The 11,530-nt window shown below is 39.2% G+C and overlaps 1 pseudogene; it reads left to right on the top strand.

Moving 5' to 3' along the window:
• Positions 1–3,760: 3,760 nt before the first annotated feature.
• Positions 3,761–5,293, top strand: LOC113605156 (DNA primase small subunit-like; annotated as a pseudogene).
• Positions 5,294–11,530: the final 6,237 nt, after the last annotated feature.

The raw sequence follows: 11,530 nt of genomic DNA on the forward strand, positions 1-11,530 counted from the left end.
GCTACAACAAACATCTATAAATGTGGAAGCAGCTTTGGAACTGGGTAATGGGTAAAGACCTGCCTGATGAGTTCAGAGCTATACGCTAGAAATACGGACATTAAGAGTGATTCTGAGGAGCTCAGGAAAAAAAAAAAGAGAGAGCTGGAGAGAAAACTTCCATCTTGTTAGAAAATACATAGATAGGGCTTCCCTGGTGGCGCAGTGGTTGAGAGTCCGCCTGCCGATGCGGGGGACGCGGGTTCGTGCCCCGGTCTGGGAAGATCCCACATGCCGCGGAGCGGCTGGGCACGTGAGCCATGGCCGCTGAGCCTGCGCATCCGGAGCCTGTACTCCGCAACGGCAGAGGCCACAGCAGTGAGAGGCCCGCGTACCGCAAAAAAAAAAAAAAGAAAGAAAAGAAAAGAAAATACATAGATAATCATAAGCAGAACACTGGCAAAAATATGGATGTTAAAGGCCATTTTGAGGTCTCAGATGGAAATGAGGAACATGCTATTAGAAACCAGAGGAAAGGTAATCCTTGTTATAAAGCAGCAAAGAACTTGGCTGAATGTGTTTGTGTGCTAGTGTTTTGTAGAAGGTAAAACTTGTAAGTGATGAAACTGGATATTTAGCTGAGGACATTGCTAAGCAAAACATTGAAGAAGCAGCTTGGTTCCTCTTGCCTCCTTATAGTAAAATTCAAGAAGAGATGAATTGAAGAAGTAATTGTTAAGCAAAAAGGAAACAAACTTTAAAGATTTGGAAAATTCTCAGCCTGTCCATATTTCAAAAAATGAGAAAGTATATTCAGAAGATAACACCAAGGATATGGCTGGACCATCACTTGATAAAGAGATTATGAGATTATATAAGCAGAAACACTGCCAGTTTGAATTGAAGGGGATCAAGACAGGATGAAATAAAGAAAGGTTATTGGACTTCTTAGATTCTACAGGACAGGACAATAAAGATTTTCGGCTGCAAACATGCACTATTCTTCAAGAAAAGAAAACAATGACAGTGAAAGAAAACAAGCTTATAGATACAGAGAAGAACAGATTGGTGGCTGCCGGAGGCTGGGGGTGGGGGTGGGTGATGGTGGACAGAATGGGTGAATGGGGTCAAAATGTACAAACTTCCAGTATGGGCTTCCCTGGTGGCGCAGTGGTTGAGAGTCCACCTGCCAATGCTGGCGGCACAGGTTCAGGCCCTAGTCCAGGAGGATCCTGTGTGCCACAGAGTGGCTGGGCCCATGAGCCATGGCTGCTGGACCATGAGCCATGGCTGCTGAGCCTGTGCTCTGGAGCCCCTGAGCCACAGCTACTGGGCCCATGGACCACAGCTACTGAGGCCCGTATGCCTGGAGCCCATGCTCCACAGTGGAAGGGGCCACCGTGGTGAGGGGCCAGTGCACCGCAACGAAGAGTAGCCCCCCACTCGCCGCAACTAGAGAAAGCCCATGCGCAGCAATGAGGACCCAATGCAGCCAAAAATAAATAAATAAAATTTTTAAATAAAATAAATAAGTCATGAGGGTGTAACGTACAGCATGGTAACTATAGTTAACACTGTACTGCATACTTGAAAGTTGCTAAGAGAGTAGATCTTAAAATTTTTCATCACAATAAAAAAAATTTTGTAATTGCAGATGCTGAGGGATCTTAACTAGACTTACTGTGGTGATCATTTCACTATATATACAAATATCAAATCATGTTGTACACCTGAAACTAATATTATCTTGTATATCAGTTATACCTCAATTTAAAACAAAGGAAAGAATCGCCCTGCATACAATTCAGAGATCATTAAGGCCACCACTTTGGTTTCAACAGGCCATATGGCTCCCGACTGAAGCTGTGGGGCTGGGGTCACCCAGAACCTTCAAGGCTAGATTCTCTCACCTGGAAGAGGCTTGGGCGAATGACCTCCACCTGACAAGAGTTTTGAGGGCATGACCCCTGCCCTGCACAGCTGCAGGAGCAGAACTGTTGCCTCAATGGTTCCAGAAGGCAAAGCATCAAACAAAAGAGGATTATTCTGAGACTTATAATCTGATGGAATTCACCATGCTAGTTTTTGACCTGCTTGTGACTCATCACCGCTTCCTTCTTTCCTACTTCTCCCTTTTGGAATGGGGGTGTCTGTACTATGCTCGTCCCACAATTGTATTTTGGAAGCACAGAGCTTGTCTGGTTTCACAACATTACAGCTGGAGAGGAATTTTTGCCTCAGATAAATCATACCTTGATTAACACTGATATCTGATTTTTTATTTAGATGAGACTTTGGACTTTGAATTTAGAATTAATTCTCAAAAGATTTAAGGCTTGGGGCTACTGGAATGGTGTGAATATATTTTGCATGTGAAAATGGCATGAATTTTGTGGAGCCAGGAGTGGAACAGTATGGACTGAACCGTGTCTTTCCAAAATTCACATGCTGAAGTCCAAACCACAAATGTGATGGCAGCTGGAGGTGGAGACAGATTTCAATGAGGTCATGAAGGTGTGACCCTTATGATTAAGGCCCTTATAAGAAGAGACATCAGAGAGCTTGCTTCCTCTCTCTCCACCATGTGAGAACAGTGAGAAGGTAGCCTTCTGCAGCCCAGGAAGAGAGCCCTTACCAGGGAACTGAATCCTCATAGTGGACCTCCCAACCTCCAGAAATGTGAGAAATAAAAGCGTGTTGTTTAAGCCACTCAGTCTATGGTATTTTGTTACGACACCCAGTGCTCATTAATACAAGTTTTGTCCAAGTTTCTTTGTATTTCCTTCTTTGTTTGTATTTCTTTCTTTATTTTGTCCAAGTTTCTCTGTATATCTTTTATTTATATTTTTTCCATTTTTCCTTTCCTGCCCTGCACTTGACAGATCAGATTTCCTTTGATGGGTTTAAATTCATACATCCTTCAATTTTTTTCTGGTTGCTGCCTCTCCTTTCATTTTTTTAAAATTTAACAATATCTCTATCTTCCTGAAATACAGAATAGATACTTAAATATATTCTATCTTCCATGGTACCCAAGCCCTTCCATGGCCTTCTCCCCCAGCAAGTTCTTTTTTTCACTAGACTTAAAAAAAAAAATGCATAACAGACTAATAAAGAACTATTCTTAAAGAAAATATAGGAGCATATATTTATGGTCTTAGGATAGGGAAAAATACTCTTAAGCCAGTTCCTCTCCCCAAAATGTGAGTAATGCTAACTTTTTGCATTATTTTAGATAGTCAATGAACCAGAGTCAAGTATCAATTGAGTGGTTTCTTTTTCTCACTGTTCTGAAATTTAGATAACCAGGTCTGAAAGAATCAACTGAAGCTTTACTCAGACAGAAACCATGTCTTATTTTGGCCAATTTCTTAACCATTTTGGCCTTGAAGTTTTGGAGACTAATAAGCAAATTCTGAACTCTATCTCAAGTTAATTCATACTCTGGAGCTCAGACTCCTGGCAGCAGTTCCACCTGAGCAGAGAGAGCAAATAAGCTTACCCTTCCCCCTCTATTTCAACCTCCGCGTCCTCAGGCGTACATGGGTTTTAGGGGGTTTGCAGCAGGCAAGTCGTAGTGTACTAAAAATCACACTGGGTGCTTCCGGGTTGGTGAACAGAGCGGAAATTTGGGAGGAGTGGCGTGCCTGGGGAGTACCTGGGACATCCCGCCCCTTCCCACACACCTCGCCCTGCCTCACGTATCTCTTCACCGGGCTGCTGATTCTTAATATGCTCAAGGGCTCACCTTTCCGCAGAAGAACTTCTTTCTGGAATAGGCATGGCCTCCTTCTCTCCGTCTGAGCGTTGGACCCACTGTCAGAGCGGATGGGCAGAGATGCTGCAGAACCTCCGGGCGCCAGGCCATCTCCCAGGCGGGAGCTACAACTCCCGGGGGCGGCTGCAGACGGCCGCTGATGCCGCGACGCGCCTGCGCAGTGGCCGAGGCTGCGGTTTGAGGTTCCCGCCAATTCTCTGGGACGTCCGGCCAGGGATGAGTTCCGCGCTCTGTGGAGGCGTTGGACGCAGCCGAGCTGCCGGAGCTGCTTAAGCTTTATTACCGGAGGCTCTTTCCATAGGCCCAGTACTGTCGCTGGCTCAACTTTGGTGGAGTGATAAAGAATTACTTTCGGCACCGTGAATATTCATTTACGTTGGAAAGATATTTACGTTCACTACCAATCCTTCAACAACCAGAGTGATCTGGAAAAGAGGATGTAGACAAATGTTCTAAGTGCTGGGCTCTCATGACATCGGTCATATGCACCATCGACAGAGCCCTGAAGGAGGATTTGGATTTTTTTTTTTTTTTTTTTTTCGGTACGCGGACCTCTCACTGTTGTGGCCTCTCGCGTTGCGGAGCACAGGCTCCGGAAGCGCAGGCTCAGCAGCCATGGCTCACGGGCCCAGCCGCTCCGCGGCATGTGGGATCTTCCCGGACCAGGGCACAAACCCGTGTCCCCTGCATCGGCAGGCGGGCTCTCAACCACTGCGCCACCAGGGAAGCCCGAGGATTTGGGATTTAAGCATCGTCTCTGGGTATATTCTGGAAGGAGAGGTGTTCATTGCTGGGTCTGGGATGAATCCTAAAATTGCCCTCGGAAGTACTTTCTGGGGTAGTTGAGTATTTGAGCCTTGTTAAGGGTGGCCAAGACGTTACAAAGAAAGTTCACCTAAGTGAAAAGATTAACCCTTTTGTCAGAAAATCTATAAACATAATAAAAAGAATACATTGACGAATATGTCTTGATCAAGATATACTTGAAAATAAAGCTGGAATAAGATTGTAGGCCTTGTTTCTGAAACAATTCATGATGAACATCAACAAAGCTTCCAAAATCATCACCGTTCGCTTCAGGGTTGGGAGCATTTGAAGAAGGTAGCCAGCAGGTGTCAGAATAACATCGAAAATGACAAATGTAGACCCTGGCTATAGTGAGAGATCGCGCTCCAGTACTGTTTTCCACAGCTGGATATCAGTGTTAGCAAAGGAATCAACCATTGACTGAAGAGGCCTTTTAGTGGTCAACCTAAAACAGATTGCACTGCGCTTATTGATTTACAGAAAGTAGATCAGTTTGATCCATTTACTGTACCAACCATAAGCGCCATGTGCCGTGAATTGGATACTATTTCCACTAGTGAATAGGAAAAAGAGAAGGAAGCTGAATCTGATATTAAGCATAGAATCAGAGATTATAAGAAGACCAGCCTAGCTCCTTACGTAAAAGTTTCTGAACAGTTTCTTGAAAGTTTAAGTAAATCAACAAAAGGAGAAGTTATTGAGAAGAGTGATTTACAAAAACACTTGTGAAGATAACAACTCCCTTCAAAGCAGTGTGGATATCTTCTACCTTCAACCAAGAATCAAATACTTCAAGATCCATTTAATAAATATGGCAGAGCCACATATGCATTTTATGCTCAAAGCAATCTTTTTTTTTAAAGAAATAATTATGTTGAAAAGATTCCTGAGACCACCAAAGGAGAGTGTCAAGTTTCCTGGAAGGAGCCATAATGGGAAGAATAAGTGGATTGCAGATAAATGTGTAAAATTTAATATTGTACAAAGATAATTCTAAGATTTCTGATATGAATACACAGTTCTCCTGGTTGCCGTATACAGAGGTAAGTGAGCAGTAATATGTCTAAAACTTTAATCTCAGTTCACTGGATACACCCTCCATATTTCTGGAATGGATGTTCTAAGTGAATGAGGGCTTTGTCCATAAGTCTTAGACACTTAAGTTAATTGTATGTGGAGCGTGTCACTTCCTAATTTTGCTCACTAATATTTTTATTGGTCAGAGCATAGCCCACTGACCATCTTTTAAAAGTTATTTTGAGCTAGACATCTAAACCTACCAAAACTTCAAAAGATATGAGTTACTAGATTACAATATTAGGGTCCAGTAGAGTATTTTTTACAGCTATTGCAATTGTAACTCCTAACTTCTTCCCTCAGAGAACAATTGGATTAGTCTACCTTAAAGAAACAGCTTAGAAAAAATAACCAACTTCATTTCACCAACATAAAACCTGTTGTATTTGTCAAAACACTTGGACTTTCCATATATCTAGATACTTAAATTGAATTTTAAAGGTTTTGTTTCTTCCATGTTTGATTTTGTGTGATACATTTTGAAGTGTCAGATTTATTTTGCTTGGTTTTACAACCAATCTGAACAAAGCAGTTGTTCTGGTTTACATTCTATCTTCTGAGAAACATTGAGAAACCGGCTTTTGGGGTAGTGCTTTCTGTGACAATGAAATTTGTCTTTCCTTTAACATTGTTTTCTCTATAGGCACACAGTCTTTTTTTTTTTTAATCTTTTGGTTTATATACAACAGATGCTATAATGTAGTCAACACATTTAAATGCCTTGCATTTCTTTCTTTTCTAATTTTTTTAAAGAAATATTAAAGACTGTGTACAAAAATCAAATACTCTGGATTGCGGTCTGTATATGAGGATCAAGAAAGTGGCTCAGTAAGAAACAATCTAAATTAGAGTTTATCTGGGAGAAAACCCAGATCAGTGTTCCTTATGAGAAGCATTGAGGTTTTAGTCCCACCTACTGTCCTAAACATGGAATCACATCTTGGAAATAAAATCTTATATGTCATGGGCAAGACTCAAAGACTAGGCAGCTAGCATGAGGCTGGGCACTGACTCAAAGCAGGTACAGTCAAAGGGATGTTTCTTGGTGTTTCTTCATTACTATCCCGAAAAACAACCATGCTAAAGAAGCTATTCTTAGATCTAAGGAATTTACCAAATATTTACAGGGCCAGTCTATAGAAGTACTCACTGATATATCAACTTTAAAAAATAGGAAGGTTTGAGATGATAGAAATCCTGATTTGATAGAAATAAGAATGGATGGTGATGGCAGTCAGGATGGCAGTAACACCTGGGAATAAGAAAGTTCACACACATCTAAGGGTAATTTTACCTATACACGAATGAGGTCATATTGTGTGGTTTTTTTTCTTTCTTTTAGTGCAAGTGGAAGATTTCAATACACCCATATTGGAGTTGGATTGAGATAGTACACAAAAAACAGGTAAAGCCATACAGGCTATAAATAGTGCAATTGGTATATCTGATTACATAACTATGGCTATATATGTGAGGTCTTAAATTCACCAAATTGAGAATAATCTTTTGGAAATTAAAAAAAAATCATGCACTTAGCTAAAATGAATATCTTAAATCCAAAAAATAAAATGTTTATATATCATATTCTCATAATATAATAAAACTAGAAAGAATTTTAATATCATAGTTATTGGGGAGTTAAGCAGCACACCCATCTCTTGAATCAAAGGAAACAGAAAAATAAAATTATAAACTAAAAATCAATGAAAAGGAGAATACTTTATAACTGAACCTAGGGGTTACAGAAAAAGCAAGATTGAGGAAAAATTGTACCCTCACAATACTTTTTTATTATTAAAAAAAGATGAAAAATAGAGGAGTTGGTATTTACCTTAAGCTATTAGAAAAAGAATGACAATCTCAAATAAGGAAGAGAATTAGTAAAGGTGAAAAGGACTAATTTGCTTAAAAACATTTTATTAAGAAAAAATAATATAAAACAAAAACATGCCTATTTGTGTCTGGTTGGAGTGGCCAAACACAGTATTATTTCAAAGTCATCGCAGCAAAGTTTTCAAAGTCTGACTGCCTCATAAACCCAAATCAGAGGCATTTTCACATTTTTAATCATTACCTTTATCAAAATGTATCGATGCTCTAATTTTGAATTGCCATAAGTGTTTCTTACCACCCAAGTTGGGCCCATTTTGATGTTTCACATATTCCTGCATAGAGGTTAGGAGTGATTGCCAAACATTTTTTGTAGAGGGCCCCAAAGTAAATATCTTCGGCTTTGTGAGCTGGTGGTGTCTGGCATCTGTCTCAACCACTCAACCTGCCATTGTTGCTCAAAAGCAGCCATAATCAATATATACATGAAAAAAATGTGGCTGTTTTCCAATACAAATTTGTTTATAAGAAAAAAAAGAGGGATTTGGGGATGAATTTGGCCTATGGGCTGTGTGTGCTGACTCTGGGTTAGAGTTACTGATTTCAGTAAGTGAACAGGAACCATTTATATGCATGTGAATATATAAGCAAGTTCAGTTCACAAAGAAGAAGATATTCAGTTGAGAATAATAATAGTGATAATAATAATTATAATTACTGTTACATTTATCATTCTGGTGGGGCCTTTCTATAGGTCAGGCACTTTATATAGTGTTTTACGTGTAATTTCTCACTTAATAGCCACATCAACCTGTGAAGTAGGTACTGATATCATTGCCCTATGGCAGAGGAAGAAATAGGAGTCTAGACACTTAATATATTTATCTAATGTTCTAGTTGAAAGGTAGTAGTTTGGGATTTAAAGTCATCTCTGCTGAGTCCAAGTTCTAAACAGCTCCACAGAAATACTTGGAAGTCAGGGTGTCATATACCTGACAAGTCAGGGTATTTTTCCTGGGTGCAGGGAGCTATTTCTCCATGTTCATTTTTCTGTGAAGGAACTTTCACTCCATTTCTCAGGAAGGGACACTTCATCACATCCTTCTTTCCCACCTTATTCCAGTATTGAGCTCTCCCCATGGTAGAAGAAGTGAGCATTCTGATTGAGTCTGCCCTTCCCTGAATCACATAATCATGAGGTTAGGACCCAGGCATTATGATTTAGGCAGCATGAACCCAATTATCTCTTGTCTTTTGGGAGAGAACTGTGTCTAGGAAAAGCTAATGCTTGCTCTTGTAAATTCCATGGAGTATGCAGAAGAAGCAGGGCTTCTTTTAGGCCCAGCTCATCCACCTGCAATGAGACAGACAGGTCAGTGACCTGAGGGTCTCAAGTCCTAGGATCAAAATAACGGTAGAAAGACCCTGCTATACTCTTCACTCCAGCTTTACTGGTAAAAATTCTGAGCCTATTTTAATACTTACTTGCTTTCTGTCTGACTTAAATTGGTTAAGTTCCCAAAGATGGGAAGAGTGATTAATTAGGCTCCCTCAAACCTCTTGACAATAGGAACCATAGAGATTACAATACATGTCTGAGGCTACTTAAGAACAAGTCCGGATTGTTTCTGGAATGTTGTCATCTGCCTAGAGTGTACCCAAAGGCAGAGTAACTCTAAAATCTGCTGATTTTCTCTCCATTTGACAACTCTTTAAGAAAGTTTCTTAAATAATTGCCTATAATGAAGTTAATGGAAAACGAACAAATTACAGCCTGATCGTGAAATGGGCTAGAACTGAACCTAATGAGACAATATGAAATTGCAAAAGACTGTGGAATGAATTACAAGGGTCAGTGGTCATCATTACATAGATGAACTGTTTGACATGATGAAGTTCAACTGTGAAGTGATGATTGATGCAAGAACAAGTATGTAAGAGGAAGGATAGTCAGCAGCCTCTGTTTTCATGGAGTTTTAATGTTCATCCTTAATGTAAGAAGAATTTAATTCAGGCCCAAAGATAAAGTCTTTAACTGAAAAAATGGTGGCAAGGCCAATAAGTTACTGAGCTGAGGAAAAAACTCATTTGTCTATGACATTTTAAATGGCTTCTTCTTTTAGATTCTAGATTCTAGAGATATTACCTAAGCCTATGACTCAGGACACTCATCAGAACTATGCTTTCATGCAATCAAACAGAAATAACAGATTCTCTTGGCATCATTTAGTGAGATCACAGCCTGTCAGTTTGCACTCTGCACCTACTGGGAAAGCAAAACTTTGTTTGGGTTGTGAGAATTCTCCCTGAGTAAGTGTAACTGAGGAGAGAGGGATGTCTGGCAGGTAGAAAGTTTTTTCTTAAATTACTTTGAGGACTAAAACTCGTTAATCACACATCATTTAAGAAGCACAGTCAGAAGATACTTTGGAATTATTCCTGGTTTATCTACATAGCATCAGTAATAATATAGAAAGAATATAGGTTTTTTTTCCCCAGTCTGTTGTGTTTGAGTATAAGATTATACCAAGATATGAATTCTTTCCACTGTTATTTAAATATAAATCCAATCAGCCTCAGAAAGCTTCTGACCAGCAGATAGATAGCATAGATATACAACAAATGGGAAAAGATAAACATATTAATTGGAAACAATGAAGAAATTGAGTTTTGGATTATGGGTAAATTAATGAAAGACTGTACTATAGTGGAAAATATACTACTTGAAATGTAAGTTATAGTTTAGGATATGGATGAAGGGAGTAATTAACACAGAGGAAAATGTAAACATTGCTTCTAGAAAAGTTTGTTTCAAACAATATAATTCCAAAATGCCTTTTATGTAATAAAGTTTATATATATAAGTGATATATGCTTGGATTTATATCATTAGTTCTCAGGAGCTATTTTTTTTTCCTCTGATAATCTTAAACAATGGAATAAAAAAATTGGTACTTTATAGATTAAGCACATAACATGTTTTTACATCTACATTGCCTCTCTCCCTTCTCTCACTATCAATCTTTTACTCCTCCAGGGGTAATCCAGTTTTGAAAAACTAAGGTACTATATTGAAGCCACTTAAAGCATCTCTGAAAACAAAACAAAACTGAATGACGTTAACTTTATAAATTTCCAAGAATTAATTTAATTGTCTCTGTCCTCAGCAATAGCAAAATAATTGACTCTTTGAGGTGAATCAGTACAGCCCTTTTGCTCCTTTGCCAACCTTGAAATAAAAAAAATAATAAGTTATGGGTATACTGTAGGGGTATTACATTCCTATTGCTGTTGTAGCAAATTATCACAAACATAGTGGCTTAAAACAACACAAACTCATTACCTTATAGTATGGAAGGTCAGAAACCTTAAAATCCAGGTGTCATAGGGGCTACATGTTTTCTGGAGGCTATAGAGAGGAATCTGTTTCCTTGCCTTTTCCAGCTTCTAGAGCCCTCCTGCACTCTTTGGCTCATGGCCCCTCATTCCATCTTCAAAACTATCTCTGACTCTGATATCCCTGCCGCCCTCTTATAAGGACCCTTGTGATTACATTGGACCCACTCAGGTAATCCAGGATAGTCTCCCTAGTCAGAGGATCCTTAACTTAATCACATTTTCAAAGTCTCTTTTGCCAGGCAAGTTAACATTGATATTCTGAGGACTGGGATATGGACATCTTTGGCAGGAGAGGAGGAAGATAGTGTTCTGTCTGCTTCAGTAGCATTTACAAACCTGAGTCTAAATTTAATGTGGTCTAGGGAAGAGAAAGAAAGTAATACAGATGAAAAAAGAAAAAGACCTCTTTGGAAACAGTTTAAGTTCCTTCCTTCTCACTAAAACTATAATACAATGAAAGAGGTTAATATAATCCCTATGGGATATTAAATAGGAAATAAGTTCTGTTAAGGCAGAAGCTGGTCTTTTTTTGGAGAGTAATTTTTAAAATTTGGACCGTAATGTATTTAAACAATTTATAGATTATTTCCCCATTATCTGCCTTATCTGTCCTTCTGCAGATATGTAAATGGAAGTCAGAGAAAAAAATAGAAAAAAACC

This window comes from Aethalodelphis obliquidens, unplaced genomic scaffold (genome assembly GCF_003676395.1).
Source record: "Aethalodelphis obliquidens isolate GAN/ISIS:26980383/991018 unplaced genomic scaffold, ASM367639v1 scaffold2, whole genome shotgun sequence".
NCBI classification, from domain to species: domain Eukaryota; kingdom Metazoa; phylum Chordata; class Mammalia; order Artiodactyla; family Delphinidae; genus Aethalodelphis; species Aethalodelphis obliquidens.